The sequence below is a fragment of the Thermobia domestica genome, chromosome 9 (assembly GCF_964235325.1).
Source record: "Thermobia domestica chromosome 9, izTheDome1.hap1.1, whole genome shotgun sequence".
In the NCBI taxonomy this organism is placed as follows: Eukaryota; Metazoa; Arthropoda; class Insecta; order Zygentoma; family Lepismatidae; genus Thermobia; species Thermobia domestica.
In genome coordinates this window covers 78,252,344-78,280,059 of record NC_137462.1, presented here as the reverse complement: position 1 = coordinate 78,280,059, position 27,716 = coordinate 78,252,344, and the positions used below count along the sequence as shown (strand labels likewise).

At 37.0% G+C, this 27,716-nt stretch overlaps 1 protein-coding gene across 1 annotated transcript in view; it reads right to left on the bottom strand.

Moving 5' to 3' along the window:
• LOC145694772 (serine/threonine-protein kinase S6KL-like) overlaps positions 1-27,716 on the bottom strand; it is a 388,845-nt gene that overhangs the window by 22,177 nt on the left and 338,952 nt on the right. The gene's annotated exons all lie outside the window — the stretch shown is intronic.

Genomic DNA, 27,716 nt, shown 5'->3' with positions numbered 1-27,716 from the left:
ATGGCAACACTGATTATTCTTTCGATTCGTATCTTCAGGTGTAGAATAGCATTATCTATTATTGTGGTAAGTTACATTTCATTATCTCTTTCCACTTACGAAAAACGGGCAAAAGAAAATTGTCAGCTTTTCAAAAATATTTAGTAGTCTACCTCCTTAAAGAATTATATATATATTAGAGTTGGAGATTTCTGCTAATACGAAGTGAATATACTACGGGAGCTGTTTGAAGTGCTGATGACCCGAAGGGCCCGAAAGGCAGGGGTTAAATCAAACATTTTAACTAGAAAGGCATGTCAAATTGGATGGCATTTGAAAGCTAGTCAGAAACAACTGATGGTACTGTTTGTCCTATATCGATACACCAAAGAAGTCACGAACGGTGACAGGTCAAACTATAAGTTCAACCTCTGTCGTTACGACGATGTGAAATCTGCCCACAGGCCATTTTCTTAGAAACGGTTCACAGTTGAAGATTCTGCCATGTCTCGACATCAGTAACATCAGTAACCTCGTTATCTACAAAATGCGAGTCATTTTCATAGCAGTTTAACAGTACATGCGAGACTGTCATACGAGCAGCCTTCTGATGTTCCCACAGCACCTTGAGAACCATCTTGGCACACATCTTTCTCATGGCTAAATCTTCTGTAAATGTGATGCACTGCAGTTTTCGGAATATTGCACTCTTCTGCTAACAGTATGATACACAAATATCGATTGGAGTTGATCTTGTCTCTCACTTTTTGCACATTTTCGTCGCACTGTGTCGTTGATTTACGACTAGGACGTTTCGCGTCAGCAGCCTCCTCTCTGCTTTCACAAAACATATTGTGACAGCAAAAAAACATTCTTTAGGATATTGCTTCATCTCCGTAAGCATTCTTCAGCATGATGAGGGTCTTCGAACTTGATTTTTTCCAAGCCTAACACAAAATATGATCAATATCGTTGCTGCATTGAACATGGCATCTTGAATCGAACAGGGGTTCAGTCTAGGAGCGATTCGTACACTGTAACGGTGCGCGGACAACTGACGTGGTTCATGTTGCTTTATCAAGGCCTCAACTCTATCTTTCTCGCTACAAATTGCTCCAGTCCAGCCATCAGCGTCAGCGGTAACACATCATTCTTCTTATTTTTGGAACAGACCCTGTAGTATGATAGTCGTTCCAAAGGTTGCGTTAGTGAAAAGAACGTTATGGCCCATGACAGATGGAATAGCCGATTATGCAATGTTCTATCCAGACATGTTAGGAGGGATTTCCTCTCAAAACTTTTTGAAGATGTAGGTGTAGTATGTAGGTGATGAATATGGTTCACCCATGAACCTTAGATTCCCGAGCAGATTGGAGAAAGCATTGGATTAAGTTAAGGATGTTACAATATAGAGGATCACAATAGCAAAAGCAAAACCGCAACTTACACCGCAACACACTCTCACCATGTTTATTAGCTACCACTTATAAAATCAATGCCCGTAAGTTAAAGCTAAAAATTGCAATATCTTGTTTGCAGTTCTTGAAAATTAAAAGGGCAAGAAGCATTGGAAGAACAAATATTGCTGCTTACACAAAATGCAACTTCGAGTGATCCAAATATTTTATTACGGATTTGAAGCGAATTAAAATACAGAGACTCACAAAAAGGTAACGCTTCTTAAGTATTTTACCTTAAAATACGAAAAATTGATACTATAGATATACTACGAAATATTTCAATGATTCAGGTCAAAAAATGTAATATGCGTATAAAATATGATAATTACCGTTTGTTTAATATTTTATTGTGCTATTGTTTCAATTGGGCCTGAGACACAGGGGAGCTCTTAACAATGTATTACATACTGAATGATAATGCTATTGAAAGAAAAACTAGACAATGTGATGTCCCGCATTTCCACTTACACACACACACATAAACACGCTCACTTTGAGCTGTATATGTATCCGATTTTATACAGGTAACTAAGAAAGTCCTGTCGCTTTTTGTAGAGGCCTGTGCTCAAATGGCCCTCACACTGTGAGTTGAATGAGAATGGTGATAAGGCGAAGGTCAGTTGGTATGGGTATATCCAACATACTACCTGGTTGTGGCTGCTCACTTACACCGTGAACTTACCTAAGAACAGAGTGAACATGGGACCTCCACAGAGCGTCATAAGGGCGGTTATGCTGTACGAGTTCAAACTGAGGTCAAACGCCGCTACAGCGGGGCGGAAGATATGCCAGGGCTTTGATGAGGGTATCGTGACTACGCGGACAGCGCAGCGGTGGTTTAACAAGTTTATGGACGATGACGTAACTCTCGAAGACGCACCACGTACCGGAAGAACAACACATGTACAAAATGAAGATCTTCAAGCAGCAATTGAGGCGACCAATGGCCACACATGTGAGGAACTTTGACTACAATTCAGTGCGAGTGTAGAAACCATTCGGTAGCACCTCCATCAACTTGGGAAGCACTACAAATTGGGTCGATGGGTCCCGCATGATTTGACTCTGGGCCAGAAGGCAACGCGAGCAGACACCCGTGTTTCTTCGCTGTCTCGTCTGAGGAAGAAGCCATTTCTGAACAGGATGTTGACATGTGGTGAGAAGTGGGTCCTGTACGAAGCTCTATAGCGCCGTCATCATTGGTTAGCATCCCATGAACTGGTTCCAAAACTCCACAAGAAGAAGGTCCTCCTGTGTGTTTCGTAGACTGCTCGCGGCATCGTGCATCGGGAACTGCTATCAGCTGATAAGAGCATCAATGCAACTGTGTACTGTCAGCAATTAAGCCGTGTTCAAGAAAAATTCAAAATCAAAACTCTGGAGACAGCAGTTCTGAATCGCAAAGGGCTTCTCCTGCTACGGGACAACACTAAGTCCCACGTGGCTAGGATGACTCGGGACACCATTTTACGCCTTGGATGGGAAACACTATTGCATCGTCCGATTATCACCTGTTCCATTCCTTGGACAATCACCTTATAGGACGCTAGTTTAAATCCCTAGTAGAGGTGCAAAATGTACTTGATACCTTCTTCGCTTCACGGACCACCAAATTCTACCGCGATAGAATCCATGGCCTTCCAGAACGTTGGCAGAAGGTTGTCGATGCTGATTAGGACTATTTTTGATCTTTCGGGTACGTCTTAGGTGATATATTGATGTTTGCAGGTGGTGGGTGAAAAAATTACAGAACTTTCTTGGTTATCTTTATATCTGTGACATCTTTCAATTTTTGCCTGTTGGTCACATCCTAGTGTACCGTAAAAAATTTCGGGAATTAACTGAAATTATGCACATCGAATCCTAGAGACAAGTTTGGTTCTTGACGCAGTTCGCCGTACTCAGAAGAGTCTAGAAGCTGATGGTCACTAGTTTGAATACCTTTTGCAGTTGTAAAATGCAAATATGCCTTCTTCCTGCTCATCTTTTGATGTTTCTATACTTCTTATATTGATAATTTAATAACAGTTTTTTTTTTCCTCAAGAAGTGTGCACAGATTTTAGGCACAATGTTCTAATGTACCGAACTATTAATTCACTATCTGTAATACGAACCATAAATTTCCATTTTGGCTTAACTAATGGTGGATTGAAAGAAAGATCAGGAATTACAAACAAAAATTCATTGAAAGCTTTTATTTAAAGATTAAAAAAAAAAAAAAAAAAAAAATGATGGATCCGAGCAGAAGGCTTATCATTGTTGCAAATGGTCGTAAGTTTAATCTCAGCTCATGTGAGTTTTTCTGTGTGTAATCAAGAGTAAAGGACAAATTCATTAAAAAAGTTATATTTGTTCTCTAATCTGGAACGGAAATAGCTTTTAATGGCTGGCAGAAAGATCAGCAAACAAACAAACAAACAAAAACTTCACTTAGTTTTCTTTTCACTTATGTCCAAATACACTATTGTAAACATTTTAAACAATTATTTTTGTTACTAATTATTTCTCTACGCACGTAAGTATTTTTTTTTTTGTCAAAGTATTCTTAAGATTTCTCATTATGACCGTATGGAGAAAATATCAGATGATTACCACCAAACTATTAGAATTCCAATCAGCTTAAAAACTTGTACACTTAGTTGTAAATACTATGCTTTATTTAGCTTAATGATTTTTTGTTAGAAATAAAAAAAAGAACCGATAAAAGTACAGGCAAATAAGCACAACAATGTGGGAAGAGGAAAATACACAACCATATTTGTATGTACTAACATGGAATTACACCAAAAACCAGCACAGGCCTAGTTTCTATCGGAAATCAAGCATGTGCTATGGAAACAAGTTGAACAAGTTAGCTACGAGGGGAAAAGAAGCAGTTCCGCTTATTCGACGAAGTCTTTAACAATATAATGCACACTCAGCATCATGTACTACATAATTAGTAAAGTTGTAATATATATATATATATAGATGATTATTCACTGTAGTCAATAATAAATACAAATGCAAATCTCGTATCTAATTAGAAGCACCAATACGTGAATCGCTTGTAAATATTCCTTTTCTTCATTTTATACACTGCCAAGATAAACAGCTAGTCAAAGAGCTAAAAATGGAGATTTCATGGCCAACTAAACTAAACATAAAAGAAACCTGTAGTAAGTGAGTTCAATGATCTTTTCTAACAGATTAAAAAAAAAAAAATCTCCATAACAATCCACAGAATTCAATGAGTCACTCTGGGATCCATAAAATTGTTGACGTTTTCTGTGTACAACGACCAAGGTTTCAACAAGTTGTTACGCCTTAGGCATCAAAGACTTGGGAAAAGATGCATACGGTATCGATGGATAGGATTTATAATGAAACGACATACGAAAGTTTAAAAGATTTGCTAAGTACAAAATCTCCGCGCATGCACAGAACAAACCGATTACTGTGAAAAAAAAAAAAAAAAAACATTGGCATTTTTTTTTAATCGTTTAACACCCTAGTGTTTCACTACAACTTGTCGATTTTCTCCCAATACTTCCTTCTCTAGTGAGAGATATGGTAATGTGTATTTGTACTTGTAGAATAAGCAAAGCTTCCCTTTCTACCTTGAACAACGAGCACTGCCAGTTTAATAAAGGAATTTCTCGTATCGTAGTAGAAATTCAGTTATTACATATGAATTTCCAGATATTCAGTTATTACAAACACATTTCCAGATATCCAGTTATTAAAAATAAATTTCCAGATATTCAGGTATTTCTGGGGTCATCTCGCATGTCTAAAATTCAACAATTGCGTGTACTTGAAAATAAACCAAGGACAGCGTATTAGAAAACGTTCTAATTGCAAATGATGTGCTTGATCCAAAGGTAATGAAGTGTGTTGAAAGGCATAAATTAAGACTGAACGTTTACATATATTTGTTCTTGATCAAGGACATTTTTTTGGTCTTCGACCAAACTCAACCAAATCACCACTTAAGTAGGCCAACATAAACTCTATAATGAGAGATATACGGGAAACTTTGAAAGCAGAATTGGGAAAGAGACTTAACAGAAAAGCATTTTGCACTACAATGATGTTCAATTAGGAGTACAAATCGATACTCTTTATTCAACACTCAATACCGGAAGACACAACTAAGTTTTAAAAAATGATCATATCACCATACGAAATACCGTAATCATTAAATGCTTTCACACAGAAAAGAGTTAATTCATAATGTATCGCAAACATCCGGAGGAACTCTTGAATCTGATAAGTATTTTGTAGAATCATATAAGAAATTACAGATAGGGCAGTTGGAATCTACTTGCAATGAGTTAAAAAAAAAGTGTATTATTTGGTAGTCAACTATTCTAGGTGAGGCTCACTGTTCTTTGACCAAATTCTGAATTTTGAAACTCATTATTTACCGAGTCTATGTTCTGGTATATAACTAAAAGGCTGCTTATCTTAAGTTCTCTTTACTTAAAAATACAGTTTCAATTGCAAATTGATATTACATCACCTGACCAAGGACTGATAAATTATGATGAATTACAAGGATGATGGGGGAAACGGTGGCTCAGTGGTAGAGCGCTCACCTCTGGTGCATGAGGTCTTTGGTTCGATCCCAGCTCGCGTCAAGTGAACTATGTGGTGAACAAACACCGTGTGCAGTGGGTTTTCTCGGGGTTCTCCCGTTTCCTTCCCTTTATTCATTTTTTTATTACTTATCATCACTGTCCCTTTTAGCCTAGCCGGCATAATCGTAGGACGTTAAACTTAAAAATTACATTTTATTTTGGATGATGAATTACAAGTAAGCAGAAACAGAATATAAACAAGCACGTTCCACGTAAGCTCGTGCCAGTGCACGCAGCTGGTATTACTGAACGGCTACTTCTTTTTTCAAGTTTATTTTGTGATGACCATTTTGATCGGTTTGCAATAGCCATCCATTATCTTTAAGTGGCTCCCGTTCTTGACCATTCCTCGTCTTCGAGTATAATGAAAACAATTTTTACAGTAATTTGTACGTTTCAGCCTTTAGTCTTGATTGAATTTAGTATTCAGCCTCGTTCAATCTCAAACCAAATTTCAACTGTTCTTTATAGGGCACTTTCATATGACTGTGTTTATAATGCATTGCCTCTTGACTGTCTAGGTGCCAAAACCTGCTTACTGGAAGTGTACTAAGTTTTTAACGTTAGAGTGTGCCTTTAATCCATCCTTATGTTGTATTGGTGAGGTGAGTTTAACCCCCAGACGTCAAAGCGGACATTTTATTCGCGACAATCTAATAAATATGCCAAATAGTTCCTGTAAAATGGTTAAAAGCCTTCGGTCACGATCGATCTTACCAAAATGTAGTCCATCAGTAACCTCAAGTCATATTCGCTCCAAATTGGTCAAGATATTTCTCAATTTACACTTTTTCTGCTTTTGACCTTGGTCGAGATCTTCATCCTTATTGCGGAGCCTTATTAAACCTGCTCGGTGTTAAGTTTTATTTTTAGGTCATCTTTGAAACACTGTCGACGCCAATTTTAGTCAAAATCTGTCAATTGTTCCAAAGAAATAAAAGTTTACATCTGTTTCACTCTTTGGATTTAACTAAATTTGTCTTTGGTCTAGACCAGTGGTTCTCAGCCTAATTTCTATCACGACCTCCATTTTATCACATCCTCTTGCCAGCGACCTTCCTTATAAATTCTGGTTTGTAATAAGTTTGTGCCGGATTTTTAAGATACCTATTGCGGAGATCTTACGATATCCATCTATTTCTATAATAGTAGAATCCACTTCTTGTATATAGTGGATACAGTAACTTCCCTAAAAGCGGATGGATTAAAACTAAATTTAGTCAGTTCATTCGTATTACAAGTATCGAATCCGATCCGTCACACTGTTTCAAAATGGAGGCCATTTGAAAATTTTAAAACTTCATAAATCCCTTGATTTTAGGTCATATGATAAAAAAGATAAAGTGATTTCTAATTTTGGTTTTAAAACACTTGCGGACAGTTATTAAAAAAATTATTGAGTATTTTTAATGCCTTGATAATGTGCGTTACGAATATTGAACCGGACATTGCCGCACTAGTGAAATCACACCATGCTCAGGTATCTCATTAGCTTTCAATTTTTAATTGTATTTCAATATGCAGATTTTGTTGCATTTGTATTTTTCTGGTATTTCAACATGTAGTTCTCATTAGTTTCATATCGTACCTCTTTCATTTAATTTTAATTCTTAAAAACTCTGCACCTGTTGAAAATATTTAGTAGACCTATTTTTCGTTCTTCTTAACAGTATGTATAAAAATAAAAAATATGCCTACCAGAACAAAATTCAAAATAATATTTAAAAATATTTTCCGGTATTCCATTATAAATATATTTATTTCTTCCGCTTATCTTAGCGATCTCTATGAAACCCTTTCGCGACCCCCAGGTTCAGAAACCCTGGTCTAGACCAATCTCAATCAAAGAACCTCATCAACGTGATGAAATCTGAGGTCACGTTTCTTCCAACTCCATGGTTGTATAAGTTTAAAAATAATTTCATTGAATTCAGCACCCTGAAATTAGTGTAATTAGAAGTGTATCGAAGCGTGAGCACTTTTACTATCGGCATAAACGATACTTCAACGATACGACAACTTCGAGGTTATTTTTCTCGTGGTCCTATCAGGGCCGTATTTATATATTGTGCGCCTATGTGCTCTAAATAATTTGCCGCCCCCCACACAAAATTTGCCTTCCCCCTAAAAATGACCAATATTAGAGTTGAATTCATAGTTTTTGGGGTCGCTAAGATGAAAAGTGACAGTTTTAATCTGATTCAACTTCAAAGTTATACTCCACTCCCCAGGAAGGTGGCAGGATTTTAAAAGTAATCGAAAACGACAGATATTAGTGTTCAATTCATAGTTTTCGAGGTCGCTGAGTTTAACGGTATCAATTCTCATGATGTTCAAGTTCACCCTTACCCCTTGGGGTGGGAGTGGAAGAGGATGACTTTTTCGTAAAAATAATCAGATAAGTTATCTAATTAGTAACTACTGTAATTAGAGCGAATTATACACATTAACATATTTTCTCGCTCTTGCGCGGGATTGTGCAGATTACTTTATTGTGCTTGAATCTTAAAAGAATTTCAAAATTTTGCCGCCCTCTAAATTCTGCCGCCCTGTGCCCGAGCGCAGGTTAGCACTTACCTAAATACGGGCCTGGGTCCCATGAACGGATTAGTTTAAGATTAGTTCCATTGAGTTGAGTTGATTTTAGTTTAGCGTCCCTTTCAGCAGCGAGGCTATATGAGACGTGGACCTACTGATTAACGTGGAATCCGAACCACATGAGCTCCCGCCGGGAATCGAATCCGGGTCTCATTAGTTCCATTGAATTCAGCATTGTCAAATTAATATAAAAAGCGTAATTAGATATTTATCCACGCGAGGGCAGTTTTTACTAGCGGTATGATCGTTAATTCGTTCGCGGGCTAGCCACTTCAAGCAGAAAACTAATGACTTCGTGTCAATCTCAGTGCACACCAGTCTTTCTGAAAAGTTAACAGTTTACATTGGTTTCGGTTTCCATCTTTGACAAATCAAATTTGGCAGACCATGTAACTACACTCGCAAGAATATACAGAGTTCGATCCAAAACAGTCACGTCGTTTATTATAAACAATAGCATGTAGACAAAGAAGGCAAATTGAAAAAACACCGAAGTACGGAGAAGTTAGGTATCTTAATTCATACTTATTGTTAGTATAAGGGAACGGGGTATAACCTACGAACCAATTAAGTAGAAACATAACCATTTAAGCAAAAAGAATATAGAAGGAGGGCTCTATACCAGCGTGATTGCTGATATTACGAATGTGTTCCGGAGATTGTCAGATAAGGAGAAACAGTATATTTGAAGACTTATACACAATCCTAGGTAACTGTCTTCAAATTTGTTTATATAACTCTTACTACTGTCTCTCATTTCTACAACTACAAAGCAGGAAAATTTAATCTGCTGACATGTTTTTGACATATTGTTTTGGCCAAATGGGACAGTATTTTACGCTGGCGGGAGCAAGTTACATTTTCTAAACAAACATATGTAACTGTCATTTACTGTTCAAAAAGACGCAGGGACATCCGAAGATAACAGTAAGATGCTGTTCTACGCTATTCTCTGTTGTTGGTCTTACCGAAAGGTATCTCGAAATGCTGTAGATCATGCAATACTGAATTCTGTAATTCTCAGTGAGAAAATGTTGCGTAACTTATTTTTATGTAGGATGATGCAACTCCGCATTTTGCAAATGATGTTCGCGAGTGGAAGTATGATTATTTCTCTGGTCTATGAATTGACAAAACATGGTATACATGGTTAGCCATCGCAGATCTGACTTCTTTTCACTTTATTCTTTATGAAAGAGGTGTACCAGAGACAACTACCAAACGTGGACGAATTGAAAGCTACGACTTTCAATGTGCTAAATAATGTTTCATACACCATCAAGATACGGTCAGCAGTTGCCAACTAATGAATTTACTTAAGACAATGCTTTGACAAAGCTGGGGATAACGTGGAAATGTAAATTTTAAACAAAACCTCAAGGAATAAAGTACGTATTGCCTCAGTTTCAACAAAATCGGTTACCAAATAAATAGTTTACAATAATTTGAAATTATGTAGTGCCTTATTAGACACCCTGTGTATCATAATACTGATACTTATTGTAAGCTAGCAACAAAAAAGTCACATTTACATTGACACTATTTAAATCGGATCCCGACGTCATACGGACTGAAAACCAGAACGAAATCAAATGAATCGGATAGCCATTTTGGAAAACCCAAAACTGTGCCCCCTCTTCTTTTCAGAATGTTCGACGCAAGTAATGGAGACTTTAAAAAAATAAATAAAATAAAAAAATAAGAGGATCACTGGAAAGGAAAATACGTAGTTGCAACGCAAGAGAAGTTGTTTAGCGTTATTTTGCCGTTGGTTACTTTCCTTTATGCACGGGGTACTGACACTCAAATACTCAAGGTCAACAAAAAATGCCTTTGTTTTCCTCTTCTCGTTTGTGTTGCTGCTGTTAATGATGGAGAAACAAGTAAAAATACAGTCAGTAAACAAAACACTATATTGCGACTAACCATAACTTCACATGGTAATGCTGAAAGAGACATTTTTCAGCTACTAAAATTCAAGGACAAGAAACCTTGCCAAGAGACTCCACAGTCTTTCATAGTTTAGCTTTACTGTGGTTCTAATGTAAAATATATTAGTATGGGTCAATTTTCAGATATCAAATCTTTACATCTGTCAGGTGTAGTACATAAAATAGAAATTAACTTAGTCTAGAAGGTTGATTACACACAAAATGTAAGGATACTATGTTAGATATTATGTATTAAAGTATTGAAGAATAGACGTACATGTATAAGTGTCCTTTCTTCAAGTTAACATGACCGACTTGACATGTGCTTAATTTCCAGTGCGATTTCATCCGATGTGAAGGCAGTAGGTTACAACAGCCTTGTATGTCGTTATAAACCACAGTCAGATGACCATGTGCGTCTGCACAACTGAGCAGCTCCAATTCCATGTTAGGCTACAGGTCCACATCTCATATAATCTCGCTGCTGAAAGGGACGCTAAACTCGAATTCAACAAACAAATGTGGTGTAGTCTTAGAAAAAGAAAAGAAAAGAAATGAAATCTTTAGTTTTACGTCCCACGGTTATGCCGGTTAGGCTAAAGGAGACGGTGATTATGAGAAATGAATGAAATGGTGGAATGAAGAAAGTGGGAGGAAACGGGAGAACCCCGAGAAAACCCACGAGCACGGTGTTTGTCCACCACAAAGTCCACACGGCGCGAGCTGGGATCGAACCAGGGACCCCAAGCACCGGAGGTGAACGCTCTACCACTGACTTAGAAAAAGAAAATTCAAGATATACTTTTACTTTTTAAAATTACATTTCGTACGTTTAAGAAGACGTAGCATCAAAATCAAAGCGAATAGGTAGCTACTGGGGAATGCTTCAAAGCTTTTAAGCTTCCAATATTGAAGTATACATAAAAACAGTAATTTATATTCCATGATACGAAATGTTCTTCAATTAGAATTCGGATTGTGATCGAGACCTGCGTAAATAAGGGCTCCGCAGACTTCGCATTGCCGAGGGGCCCAAGCCATCACGGGCGACCAAATCGTGAAATAGGACGTAGAGATGGGGCACCACGCCACGTTGTCTGCGGGGTGGCCCCCAAGCTCTTAGTTACGCCACTGTTGTGACCCATTCCATTAGGGCAAAAGTTTCGGCAAGCTTACACTGGACCTTTATTCTTATTCTGATTATTATTTTAAAGAAGTTCTTAATGCTAATCAGGTCGGGATCTGAGTAAACTAGCCTGCCGGGAGATATGACTTTCCACATGCTACTCCAGCGCAAGACAAGGACCCATCCAGATATCTTTGTATATTTCAGACCTCGAATCATTGTGCAGTATAGCCCATGGACTTATGCCGTTCTTGATGAAGCAACCCGATACAACATCTCTCTGCTCTACGATGGACACCATACATCAATAGACGTTCAAAGACGTATCCGATCGACAAAAGACATTTGTATCCGTTAGTAGACGTTCTCTTCTAATCCACAAGGTTCAATCAGTATAAAGAAGAAAACAGAATTCAAGTGGTACAATTTCTTTGCTTGCTTCTAATCTACACTGTAAATTGGTTTATGATTAGCCTTCTGGATTGCTGCTGGTCGCCTACGGTATAAGTTTTCTATGAAATGTCTTGGTCGAAATTTACGCACTGATAGACATAAGAAACCTTGTGATATGGCATACTTTGACGACCATGGTTATAACAATGATGATCGCACAATCGGTTGGAACAACCGCGAACAATGGTTGGCCTAATTGAAAATGGTGAGTTGTTTTGACAGTCAAAAGGCAAATTGCCAAGGGGCAATGGTGTATACAATTCACAGATTATTTCAACCATTTTAAAATCATTGCTCAGTCGATGTCAGTGTTAACAGATGTACAATTACAAAAAGTAGCGAACTGGCAACCAAAGAAAGGTCAAGTGCCCACTTGCCTGTTCTAGAGATATCTAACCGTAAAATATGATTGACAATTTCTATACATAGATTGTCACAGCACACATTACACTTACTTTAATACGAAATTACCTATGGTAAATTTCATTTATACCTATGTAATCAATACTAGATGTGCAGATTGACAATTTCTATACATAGATTGTCACAGCACACATTACACTTACTTTAATACGAAATTACCTATGGTAAATTTCATTTATACCTATGTAATCAATACTAGATGTGCAATGGAAAACTTCATTTATATGTAATCAAGCTACACTGTACAATTGTGCGTTCGGCTGTCTGTTGCAACATTGTGTCCATGGATTTTCTCCATGAATTCGCATTTTCTCCTACATTCTCATTCCACAAATTATTCCATAATGATTCACTTCCCTCAATTATCATCTTCCTTAGCTAAAGGGGATAGTCGTGGAACGTTAAACTGAAATAAAAAAAGAAAGAAGGTTGTCTGTTGGGGAGTATCTCAACAGGTATACTCAAAATAGTTGTAGAGAAAAATACTACTTGTATATGATGCTCATTTAAGCATGAAAGCTGTAAGGATTAGCCAAACTTAGGTACAGTCGTAAAAAAATCATTATTCATTTGATTTTTAGTATAGGGACCAATGATCTGCACATCATAATACTTCGCAAGTTTGTACAGCAGGTCAAGCTCTACTGCCATGCCAATTTTGATCCAGATCGGGTATGTTTGATACAATGTGTCCTTGTCATTGATATTTTTACGGAAAAAAATCAAATGAATGAAGAAAAATACGATATTTAATTTAGTAGTTTAATTGAATCAACTGCGAAAAATGGCGAGTTGGGCAAACTTCGCTACATGGGCCAATTTAATCCATCACCTGTTTCCTCTGCAGCATCCGATCCCTTAGTTTTACTCTCCGCAACGTTATTAGAATTTTGAATACTTATCGAGATAGCAAACTTGGAGAGCTTCCTTCTCAGTCAGATCACCAGAGAATGATCTGAAGGTACATCTATTGCTGTTACAATATCCCCATCAATAAATCGGACTATGAGAAGGGCATAAAGCAGAGTGCGCGTCATTATGCCTTCATAGCAGTGTTCAATTGTACCCACGTACGCGATGAAGTGATTATACTTATCTTAATGAACTTCGTGTTTCTGTATGGACTTCATTCGCCGTGTTTTCCGCATTCCTTTCACGAAAATAAGAAATGAAGTACTGACAACACTGTAATCAAATTTCTCAATCGACAAATCAATTTTTTTTTTTTTTTTTTGTTAAAAAGTAAGAATCGATCGTCCTTACAATTGGGAGAAACAATTGTAGAGTACAATAGTTAAAAAAAAAAAATCTACGTGATTAAGAAGAGGAAGTAGAGAAGGAAAATACGTCCCTGAACCTTTGTATAGCCTTGCTGCACTATTAAAGGTCCCTCCTCACGTTATTACAGAAAGGAAGTCTAACACGAGAGAAAAATTAGACACAAAAATCTCTCTGAATCTACATCTTTAACACCTCTTTTTCTCAAGGTCTTCAATTTCATTATAGAAAAACACCTATATAACAACGGCACAGACAAGGTAGAATACAATAATATATATCTCTTCACAGGTCTTCACAGTGTATTGTTCCGGGGTTTCCTTTTCAACAGCTTTTTTTTTTTCTTCTTCAATGTTTGTTTTGGTGACAGGAACAATGCGATTTTATTATTTAGTCGCACGATTTACTGCTGATTGGGTTTGCATTTCATGAGGTAGAAAGAATCGTGAATGCTTGATGAAGACCGTGAGGAACAGCAAGATAATATATTATTTAATGACAAATAAATAAATAAATAAATAAATAAAATTCCTCTTTTCACTTTTCGTTTTGTATGGAGTTGTTTAATATAAAACCGAATAGATCAAATGTTTAGGTCATATATAATATGGTCTTGAAAGAGGATCTAATTACATGATGCAGAGCGCGGCGGCTCAGTGGTATAATATATAGGATGTGGCAGCTCCGTTTTTTTCAGTATACAATGTGTGCAATATATTTGAAATAATAATGAAACATCTACTTACTCTTTACAGTAAATATTGATAGTGGATTACAATTTGATCTAAAGACACATTTGCGTACGGATAACATGTTTTGCACGGCAGTTTAGAGTTCCATATGGAAAAAAAAAAAATACTGCGCACCGTACATATGACATTTTTTTTTCAAGCAAAATAGGAGAATCGTTTGCATACACCTTCCTTTCCACGTTTCCCCAAAGATAAAACCGATTTGGGCAAGGTCCGTTACCCCCCTCCCCCACATTCAAATAGTAGAATATTTTGTAGTCAGCTGTTATGTGCGTCTTATGTGCGCTTATGTGCGCCGAGTTTCAGCTTATGTGCGCACATATTTACACACGAAAATGATGATAGAAAAGCGCACTCCAGGGTAACGCCTGAGTGCAACATTCGAATTCAGACTTCAAATTTCTGTACCAAGTAGTATTCCATATGTGCGCTTATGTGCGCATAAAATTTCCATTTGTGCGCGCACAGGAACGAAGAAAATCCGTAGACAAAAATGTACAGAAAATTCATGACTTTCTCTAAATCAAAGAATAACAACTTGAGATTTCTGCAGCAAGTAATACTCCATATGTGCGCCTAAGTGCACATAATATTTTTAGTGTGCGCACAAACAAACGCAAGATATATCTTATTAAAAATTGTAAATCAGTGAAGTTCAAAGAGCGCACTTAAAGCAATGAAATAAGATAACAACTTCCAACAACATTTGTTCTTTTGTGCGTCATATTTGCCTTTATGTGCGCTCAATATCATTTTCTGTGCGCACATACTAACACATGAAAACGACGATAAAAGTGTACACCATCAGGGAAACGCATAAGTATGATATTGGAATTACGACTTCATGTTTAGTTGTCAAGTAGTATTCCATATGTGCGCTTATGTGCGCATAATATTTCCATTTGTGCGCGCACAGGAACGAAGAAAATCCGTAGACAAAAATGTACAGAAAATTCATGACTTTCTCTAAATCAAAGAATAACAACTTGAGATTTCTGCAGCAAGTAATACTCCATATGTGCGCCTAAGTGCACATAATATTTTTAGTGTGCGCACAAACAAACGCAAGATATATCTTATTAAAAATTGTAAATCAGTGAAGTTCAAAGAGCGCACTTAAAGCAATGAAATAAGATAACAACTTCCAACAACATTTGTTCTTTTGTGCGTCATATTTGCCTTTATGTGCGCTCAATATCATTTTCTGTGCGCACATACAAACACATGAAAACGACGATAAAAGTGTACACCATCAGGGAAACGCATAAGTATGATATTAGAATTACGACTTCATGTTTAGTTGTCAAGTAGTATTCCATATGTGCGCTTATGTGCGCATAAAATTTCCATTTGTGCGCGCACAGGAACGAAGAAAATCCGTATACCAAAATGTACAGAAAGAAATAAGGAAGCACGTCTCAGTACGTAAGTTCAAACACATCCAATCCACGGAAGTCGCTTCACAAGTAAAAAGTCAGACTTCTGTAGGATGTGACCTGAATACACAATACCAAATTCTAATAGGAAGATTTGTCGCAACACCCTCTCGATTCACATGAACTTGACATGATTTAATACACAAGATTCAGAGGCCGTCTGCACCTGGTCAGTTCCTAAAATCTCAAAGTTACGAACAATGCAGGATGCTTGAGGTCCAGTTGTTCCAGTCTGTCTGACGTCTAACAACTTGAGTCCAACCCAGCTGAGTCAAGTAGGTTTTATCATTGTGGGTAAAAATAACGCAAAAAGTGGTACTCACAATCTTTTATTGCACCTAACAACTACCACGAATATCCGGTGTCTAGTCTACTCGGGGATCTGGGTTTCAGTATGTTGATCCGGCTTTTGGTTCAAAAGCTTTTAAGGGGTGCCGATAGATGGATAGAACACTCGCAGTAGCTCTAAGATTTTTCAATATGTCGCCAAAAATTAACTTATAATTACTATTATTAACCCTTTCGAGACCAGGCATTTTTTTCGCGTTTTCGTCGACTTTAAGTTAAAGAATGATAACTCAAAGACTATTTACCCGACTGATTTACATTTATAATACAAAGTTCAAGAAACCAAGAAGGTTTATTTTATTTGAAAAATAAAAAGTAACCTTTTCTGGGAGGGGCGATCGGGGCAATTGCTCCTCTGGATCCGCACCTGGATGACGCACATTAGTGTATGCCGCTCACCGGTTGCGGAACACTGGGCTTGTGTTGACGACTTCGGAAGCTTCAGAATTGACTAAGCAACATACTGGTATAATTCTAAATAAGTACTAAAGTCATTATCAAAACTCTTTTTAGTAAGAACGTTAATAATTATTCTTGAACTTAGCATATTAATAACATGTGATTTCCTGTCCCCGATCCCCCGCTCGAAAAATGTTTATGATGTAACAGTCAGAGGCGAAGCCAGGATTTCATTTCTGGGAGGTTCCAGGTCCCTTCCAAGAAAATATTTGGCAATGTGTAAACTGAAAACACAAAAATGTAGTAGACAGGGGAAATTTGCGGTATTTCAGTTCAAAGGATAATATTTATTCTCTGTTCGGTCTTCTTGATGGCACATAATGTTACCAGTCTTAGAATAACTTTTCCAGTATTCTATCCAGTTATTTATTGCAGGATTGCCAGCTGTAGGCAGAAAAAGACGGAATTTTGCAGAAAGGGAATTTTTCATGCAATATTTCAGTACATAAAATCCCCCATCCCAGTACAGAATACCGAAATGATAGTTACATTGTCAGAATGTATTGTCCTATAGTTCTGTTCGGCATACGGAAGTCAATATTACATTTTTAATGTACATGTTGTACAGGTAGGGAAAATTTCGGCATTTCGGTAGAAGGGATAATATTTTTTTTCACAGTTCGGCTCGCTTCGATCATGACGACATTTGCAGGAAACATTCCCAATATTGACAGGTTGTTTTTCAAATATAAATTATAATTTTACTATTGCAGGGTTGCCAGTAAAAATAAAAATCGGAGTTTGCTCTAGAAAAGGAATATTTTCGAATATATAGGTATATAATTTCCCAACGGTACCGGTTACCGGAACGATTGTTAAATTTTCAGAAAGTACTGTCATCGATGAATAGAAAAAGGTATAACACATTCCGCAACGATAAATAGGGACGTAATTATACGTTCCTGAGTAAAACCTAACAAAATAAATGTGAAAAACATGAATTATTTAAAGGTAAATTCCACATTTACTGGCAACCCTGATCTACCAGCTAATTTTAAGTGTGATATTCGTGTTCAGCGCCTCGAAATCTATAAAGATTGGCTACTTTCGTTTCTGTAAAAAATAAAAAGTGAAAATTTGTTGAGCAGTGTTATTGGCGCCTTTCTGCAGTATGTTTATGCAACTCGTAAGTTCGCTCTTCAGAAAGTTATATATATTGGCTAGTGCTGGTCTTGTAGTTGTCTGCTCTGCTACACAATAAGTCTAAAAACATAAGTTATTCCAAGATAAAGATCCCATTGCTGTCGAAAATTTTGTTGTTCCTGTGTTTGAATTGTAACAACTTATTTCACTTGACTTTCAATTTACCGTACAAAGGTGCTGCTTTTTTATATGAGATAAGTAGACTCTGCGATTTATATATATATTTTTTATTGCCTTAACCCTTACGAGACCGACCTGGCGCGTATTTAATCCTCTCCTGTGTGAACATTAATTAAGATATTTGGAAGATTGTTTCTATGCCAAATATGGTTGAGCCAAAGCATAGGCGCCGACTTCATGGGGCTTGGGGGTGCCCGAGATTCCTCCAATGTTAATGATGAGTACTGAGTCACCCCAATCTTAAAGATATGGGAGTAGAGCCCTCCAAATAACTTTGCTTAAGATAATCTAATGTATTATTTCTTTTGTCTGATGAACTTTACTCTGAATTGTACAGCATAAACTTAACTTGAAATTTGAAATGTTTTATTTAGACAATCAACTTTGGGGAACTAAAGATTGTTACCAATGACGTAGCCAGGGGGAGGGTCCGGGGGATCTGGACATCCTCAAAACTTTGAAAAGTTGTTAAAATAAGGATTAAATTGCATATGCAGTCTACTTATTGCCCCCCACAAAATGGGGCAGGATCCCCGGACCCCTCGAATTCGCAAGGATCCTTAAAATATAGCAAAAAACTGTGTTTTCTGTTTACACATTGCCAAATATTTTCTTGGAAGGGACCTGGACCCTCCCAGAAATGAAATCCTGGCTACGCCTCTGACTGTTACATCATAAACATTTTTCGAGCGGGGGATCGGGGACAGGAAATCACATGTTATTAATATGCTAATTTCAGGAATAATTATTAACGTTCTTACTAAAAAGAGTTTTGATAATGACTTTAGTACTTATTTAGAATTATACCAGTATGTTGCTTAGTCAATTCTGAAGCTTCCGAAGTCGTCAACACAAGCCCAGTGTTCCGCAACCGGTGAGCTGCATACACTAATGTGCTTCATCCAGGCGCGGATCCAGAGGAGCAATTGCCCCGATCGCCCCTCCCAGAAAAGGTTACTTTTTATTTTTCAAATAAAATAAACCTTCTTGGTTTCTTGAACTTTGTATTATAAATGTAAATCAGTCGGGTAAATAGTCTTTGAGTTATCATTCTTTAACTTAAAGTCGACGAAAACGCGAAAAAAATGCCTGGTCTCGAAAGGGTTAATAATAGTAATTATAAGTTAATTTTTGGCGACATATTGAAAAATCTTAGAGCTACTGCGAGTGTTCTATCCATCTATCGGCACCCCTTAAAAGCTTTTGAACCAAAAGCCGGATCAACATACTGAAACCCAGATCCCCGAGTAGACTAGACACCGGATATTCGTGGTAGTTGTTAGGTGCAATAAAAGATTGTGAGTACCACTTTTTGCGTTATTTTTACCCACAATAATAAAACCTACTTGACTCAGCTGGGTTGGATTCAAGTTGTTAGACGTCAGACAGACTGGAACGACTGGACCTCAAGCATCCTGCATTGTTCGTAACTTTGAGATTTTAGGAACTGACCAGGTGCAGACGACCTCTGAATCTTGTGTATTAAATCATGTCAAGTTCATGTGAATCGAGAGGGTGTTGCGACAAATCTTCCTATTAGAATTTGGTATTGTGTATTCAGGTCACATCCTACAGATGTCTAACTTTTTACTTGTGAAGCGACTTCCGTGGATTGGATGTGTTTGAACTTACGTACTAAGACGTGCTTCCTTATTTCTTTCTGTACATTTTGGTATACGGATTTTCTTCGTTCCTGTGCGCGCTCAAATGGAAATTTTATGCGCACATAAGCGCACATATGGAATACTACTTGACAACTAAACATGAAGTCGTAATTCTAATATCATACTTATGCGTTTCCCTGATGGTGTACACTTTTATCGTCGTTTTCATGTGTTAGTATGTGCGCACAGAAAATGATATTGAGCGCACATAAAGGCAAATATGACGCACAAAAGAACAAATGTTGTTGGAAGTTGTTATCTTATTTCATTGCTTTAAGTGCGCTCTTTGAACTTGACTGATTTACAATTTTCAATACGATACATCTTGCGTTTGTTTGTGCGCACACTAAAAATATTATGTGCACTTAGGCGCACATATGGAGTATTACTTGCTGCAGAAATCTCAAGTTTTTATTCTTTGATTTAGAGAAAGTCATGAATTTTCTGTACATTTTTGTCTACGGATTTTCTTCGTTCCTGTGCGCGCACAAATGGAAATATTATGCGCACATAAGCGCACATATGGAATACTACTTGACAACTAAACATGAAGTCGTAATTCCAATATCATACTTATGCGTTTCCCTGATGGTGTACACTTTTATCGTCGTTTTCATGTGTTAGTATGTGCGCACAGAAAATGATATTGAGCGCACATAAAGGCAAATATGACGCACAAAAGAACAAATGTTGTTGGAAGTTGTTATCTTATTTCATTGCTTTAAGTGCGCTCTTTGAACTTCACTGATTTACAATTTTTAATAAGATACATCTTGCGTTTGTTTGTGCGCACACTAAAAATATTATGTGCACTTAGGCGCACATATGGAGTATTACTTGCTGCAGAAATCTCAAGTTGTTATTCTTTGATTTAGAGAAAGTCATGAATTTTCTGTACATTTTTGTCTACGGATTTTCTTCGTTCCTGTGCGCGCACAAATGGAAATTTTATGCGCACATAAGCGCACATATGGAATACTACTTGGTACAGAAATTTGAAGTCTGAATTCGAATGTTGCACTCAGGCGTTACCCTGGAGTGCGCTTTTCTATCATCATTTTCGTGTGTAAATATGTGCGCACATAAGCTGAAACTCGGCGCACATAAGCGCACATAAGACGCACATAACAGCTGACTACAAAATATTCTACTATTTGAATGTGGGGGAGGGGGGTAACGGACCTATTTGGGCAAGGGCACCGATCCTTGGGGCAGGGGCGAATCCAGGACGGACTTCTGGGGGTGGCGGCGATGAGTTGTAATACTGCTACTTAGAGCTACTTTTAAGAGCTCGAAACTCTGGGATGGGTTTTATTTATATATAAAATAAGAAAGTGTCCTCTTCTGGGGGGGGGGCGATTGCCCCTATCACCCGCCCCGGATCCGCCCCTGCCTTGGGGGGGGGCAAAGTTCATGTGAGCCCCTCATTGTAATTATGAATATACAATATTTGGCATAATTTGAATACAATTTGTCTTAAAATCCTCATATATACCTTTCGCATCTGAATGCCTCCCCCCAAAAGTTTGATAAATTGTCGGCCTTGTATTTGGGTAAGTCCGGAGATCGAGGCGGCTACAAATAGTTGCTAATCAATATGTCGTCTGGAAACACTACACCGACCCACCCCATGGACAACGCAGAGGTGTCACACGTTGCTCCATCTTGACGGAGATGACAGTACTGCTTTTCTAATCGTTCAACTGCACGCATAATTCTTCCAATATTCTGAGATGGCGGGCTGTTCACTGTTTTGTTCAAGAAGATAACACCAATAATGAGCTGGGCGGACACACACGTTTCTGTCACTTTACAACTTACACAGTGTGTATATTTTCTATATTAATTGCAACGGGGCTAGTTTTTTGTGCCGCACTCTGTACTTACCTTACATACACGTACAGAGTCTCTCAAGTTTTGTTTCAAGTAACATGAATTTATGGTAAACACAATCACTCTCTTCGGTGCCCTCTTGTTTCCTCTCATTATTTTACTTTAGCGACCATTATTTGAATTTGCCCTGAAAAATGGACACCGTATACCGTACGAATTCAACCGAAGTCATCTGATCCGGATCAAACCTGGCATGCTGGTAGACTGGTCTCCTATATAAAAGTGTGGAATATTATGTTGTACAAGCTTTTAGTTCAAGCGTCACAGGCAGTCAAACTTTGAGTCAGATTTTCGAGAAAAAAGCACCGAACTAACTCGATCGGGATCAAATTTGGCATAGTACTACATTTTGACCTGCTATATAAGCGTGTGAAATATGTTGTGCAGGCCTTCGGTTCTAGAGTCGTGGGCGGTCAAAGTTTGAGTCAGACTTACGAAACACACACACACGCACACACACACACACACCGAACTAATGCGATCGAGATCAAACTTGACATGAGGTAGATCTTGATCTGCTACATAAGCGTTGGTAGGTTTTCGGTTCCCAAGTTATGAGCGGTCAAATTTTCAGCGAAATCTGCACACTGAACTCACCCGGTCAGGATCAAACTTGGCATGGTGAAAGATTTCACCTGTTATATAAAAGCGTGAAATATTTTTCTCAGCAGGCTTTCGCTTCCCGTGTTATGAGTGATCAAATCTTGAGTCAGATACATTTTTGCAAACAAAAACCCATACACCGATCTGATCTGATTCGGATCAAACCTGAGATGCTATGGATCTTGACCTAATATATAAGCGTGTGAAATATGTTGTGGTTGCTTTTGGTTCCCGAGTTAAGCACCAAGTTCTACATAAATTCATTGAACACAATAAAAACGTAATATATACAGTTTAAATAGTAATTAAAGTCCATTTCAAAGACAGAAGAAATCAAATGAAAGCTCATTTTTTTTTTTACGAGTATGAGTATTTCACTTGTTAATTATTTAATAATCATTCACTTGTATTTATAATGTCTTCTTAAGCATGCAGATGAGAGTATAACTGTGGAACGCTAAATCTATTATTTTATTTCACTTCAAACCAAATGCTATAACACTAGCGAAATCCTTCAATCATAGGCGTAGTCAGAATTCTTCATATGAGTGTGCTCGAAGGTAATTAAAGCCCACCCACACTATTACTATAACATTCCCATGTGCTTATTATATTGGATTTTAAGCAGTGTTCAAAGTGGGGGGGACAGAGGCGGTATGTTTTACCGGCTACCTAAATGTTGAAATTCAGTGAGAGTATGTTGCCTAAAAGATTGCATTTAAATTTATATAATGACTGCAAATTATTGGAGAGCCATCATCATCATCATAGGTATTCTGCCCTTATAGGCAGGTCATTTGCCGCAGCTGAGAAGCTTCCATGCTCCATGGTCCTCCGCTAACCTCTTCGTCTTCACGTACCATCCTTTACTGTGAACAGTTTGGTGGACTGAGAGGAGAATTGCGATCAAAGCGACCAAGCCTCGTCATTTGATGACCATCCACCATTATAACGTCAGGCAACATGATGCTGTGAACTGCTTTGGATGGGGTTATTTAACCCCCAGCAACCATATTTCCCTGATATATTTCCTACTGATTGCTTTGAGGAACCCCTTCGCTCGAGAATCTTTGAAAACTGAGCAGCTGTAAAAATTACTTAAATAACAGTTCTTCGGTTCAAAATATCAGGACTCGGCATAAAATTCATCTCCTACATAAAATGGCAAGAGATTATCGATTATGGTGGTGATTATGCAGAATCCTACGTGTTATTAGTTTGTGCTGCTCGTACTTCCATCTTCACATCAAAAATGGCCAGAACTTTTACACGCGCTTAATATCTGGTTATTTGATGTCTGGCGAGACAGCAATATGCAATAAAAACTTGCTCTATTCCTGGTAATTTTTTGTGGTGGGCATAGATCACGACAAGATACATTATGAACATTTTTCCAGAATCCCACTGCACTGTATAAAGAAACACTGTAGAAATATTAATTTTTCACTAACATTCATTTATACACATCCATCAAAGCTGATGTTAGAAGTATTCGTCTGCACTTCCGGTAATATAACTTATTGGCAGAGAGAAAGAGAGAGCGAGCGAGCGAGAGAGAGAGAGAGAGAGGAAAAATCAGTCTCCTTGTATACTCATGTGGAAAATTATTGTCGCATGTCTATAAATATGTTGTTGTAGGAATATATATATATATATATAGGAATAAAAACATATATGTAGGAATAAAAATGAAATAAACAATTAACGGTCCATATCAATTTTATCTACTTTTGCAAAGGTGTTTGAACAAATTTTATACAGACGGATAATAATTCACCAGATACAACCAATAATCTCATCATATCAACATGGCTTTATTCCACACAAATCAACAACAACAAATCTTGCAATTATCACAGGCTTCATAGCAAACTCGTTAGATGTTGGATGTCAGGTGGATGTAATATATATAGATTTTGAAAAGGCGTTTAACAGAGTCAATCACGAAGTATTATTACATAAGCTAAACAACTTTAATTTCTCTCCTCTCTTGATCTCAGTACATAGTGAAGTACTGAGAAATAGAATGGTAAGTAAAACGCCCAGTTAATGCAAAATAAATAGAATAAATGTCATATTCAGTAGGAACACATTATGATGACTTAGGGAAAAGAAATGTTAATAATTTCGAAGTACAAAAAGAGAGAGAAAAATGTCGTCCGATGCATAAAAGCAATTACGGTAATGAACAAGGAAGGAAGGAACTCGTTATAAGTTTTAAAAAGAAAATATAAAAGAGGAAATGACCAGCATGCGCAAGGAAATAACAGGGTAGTAAGAATAGGTAAAAAATAATTTGGTGCAAGGAAGCGGCTCCGAAAATGCATTGACCTTGGAGCGCTTCCCCGTGTTACAAACGAGCCTGCATTTTCCCTTCCCTCATCAATTTAAGCAGCCAGAGATAGTGAGAGTGTCTACATGCTCATCTCAAGACACATATAATTCACTTTTCTCTTTCCATGTCCTTTTTTCTTATTGTTTTTCGTGTGATGCCTTGCCTTTTTCTTATTACTATCTGCTGTGAAGATGCCTCTTCCACGACTTTTTTTGTTTTCAAGCACGCAACGTCATGTGTCTAGAGCCCATCTGCTGCTGCATTTGGAGAAGGTAGACACACAGGTATGTCGGTTACTTCTAAAGATAGTGTTGTCACCTCCGCGACGTTAGGAAGTAACTGTTTACCGCAAATTATATGCATAATGTCATTTGCATTCTTTCTCACACGACTTAAAGCTTTTATTCTTTTTTTAAAAAGTTTTTTGTGAATATCTCAGACAATTAACTTCTTCCAGTTAACGGCGCTTTGTAAGAATCACATTTCTCAAAATACTAATACCACGGTACATTTTAGACTGGGACTTACTCGTAGTTACAAAATATTACAATGCTAACTATATATGATATAAAACTACACACACTCACTCACTCAATGACATAAAATAACGGGTACTTTTGGTTGACGTGGAAAGTTGAAATTTGGCATGATTGCAGCTTTTCGCGGGACTAACATAGAAAAATTGCCAAAAATGAATATTTTTAATTTTGAGGGGGTCTAAAGAGGGATGAAAAAATTTTCCATGTTATTTAAATGGGCGTTATTTTAGATCTATAATCTCATGTCTTAGCTACTTGGAATTGGAATAAAAGCTTGAAATTCGGTATGCTTGTGTTTTCGTTTGCATTACCTAAGTAAATCAACAAAAATTAAAATTTCCAATTTTAGTGGGGTTTTATGGGGAACTGAAAAAATCCTTCCCTTGTTATTTATGTGGAACATCACTTCCGGCAGGATTAGAATGATGAAATTTGGCATGATTGTAGCTTTCCGGGACTAACTCACAAGAAAACTGCCAAAAGTGATTTTTTTTTTTAATTTTCAAGGAAATGAAATGAAAAATCTCCATGTTATTTAGATGGGCGATTTCTTGGGATACAAAATCTCATCTTTTAGGTAGCTGAAATAGAAAAAAGAACTTAAAATTCGGCAGAATTGTGGATTTAAGAGGTGTGAGGGTCTGGGCCGAGGTCGCCAGCTGACCAAATTCAGGAAATATTAAGAGCAAAGGCATGAAATTTACTCTTGAAGCAAAGGCGGATACATATGAAATGCGAGGCCGCAGGCCGCGCAAATGCGGAGTCTGGGGGCTAGCCCCCAGCTGCCCATAGGCTAGTCTAATCTAAACATTTTGTATTATAATCTAATTCAAAAAAATCTATAATATAATCTAAACGTTCCTACATTTAGATATACAATTGCTAATTGACGGCTCTTGAGGGAAATCATATTAGTGAAAACGAAAATTTTAGCTTCACAAAATAAGGGGAAACATCTAATGTACTAATTCTTCAATACAAGAATTAGTACATTAGGTAAGTTTTCTTTCTTTAGTTTTTAGAGACAAAATTGTAGTTCTTAGGAATGTGATTTTCCTCAAGAGTTGCTACTGCAACTGCTAGGGAAAAACAAACAATATTTAGATTTACCCCTTCTGGATTCATAAAGTAATAATAATAATAATAATAATAATAATAATAATAATAATAATAATAATAATAATAATAATAATAATAATAATAATAATAATATTATTTTTATTATTATTATTATTATTATTATTATTATTATTATTATTATTATTATTATTATTATTATTATTATTATTATTATTATTATTATTAATGAAAACAACAAAACTGATTCATGTTTATATTCTTTAGAGATGACCAATATACATAGGGAGTATAAAAGAACGCATACGAATTTTGGATAAAGTTGGGAGACCAGATATTATCTGCTATTTACGCAGATATTCGTAACCTGGATATTATCAATATTTTCGTTGTTATTTGTGTAGATACAGCCATTCATATGTAAATATTCTGTACACTGGACACTATTTTATAATAAAGCAATTACACTAGGCAGCGATGGAAAAAGTGTTTAGAAGTTAGTAAGTGATGTTTATAGATTTCGGAGTGCTGATTTCAACGAAGTAATCCAAAAAGCTCTATCACGTAAGGTGTTTTTTCACAAACGCACATCTTGCTATACGCTTTGGCTCATTCTCTGAACGCTGTATAGAGAGCACATAAAATACTTTCTTGCTATGTAGCAGGAAGACTAATGGTAATGTAGTTTTAAATTTGCAAGGTAAACATACAGAAAACAAATATTTTATACTTCCTACTAATTATATTTACTTTTACTAAGCAAAATTCATGCACCACTCTATTAAATTAGATTTTGTGAAATTCTAATGGCAAAGAACGCCATTTCTTATGATAGGATTGTCAGATTTTTTTTTTTTTTTTTTTTTTTACATAAGTGTAACTATGCTAAGGTGAATTGACTTAGATTTGAATGAAAACGCTGGATGGTGTGCGGTATACTCTTCATAGTGTTTGGGAAGTGGTCAAAATGACTCCAAAGGGTTACTGGAATACACCAGAATCTTTTGGCACCATGTACTTATTTTCTTTGTTTAGAAAATCAGAGATTTCATTCCTTGCTTTTGTGAAGAAAATAGTTTAGTATTGTTGCTATGTCGCTGACTTTTGAGCATTCAAAAAGTTTCTATACACCAGAAACGTGTGCAAGCATGTTTGGAGGCTCATAGGGGACATTTCCAACATTTGCTGTGAAAATGTGTGTGTGCTACGCCCTGTACATAGTGCTTTTATGCCATAAAATATAATAAATTTTGAGTAAAATAATTTTCTCGTTGCTTTGAATATGTGACGATTCAGGTGTATAGAGACTTTTTGAACGCTTTGTACTACATGAGGTTAACGAATGGAGACTATTTATCAACTATTCGAAAGAAGCATTAAAGCAGTGTTGCTACACAATGGAGTAGAGAGGCCTCA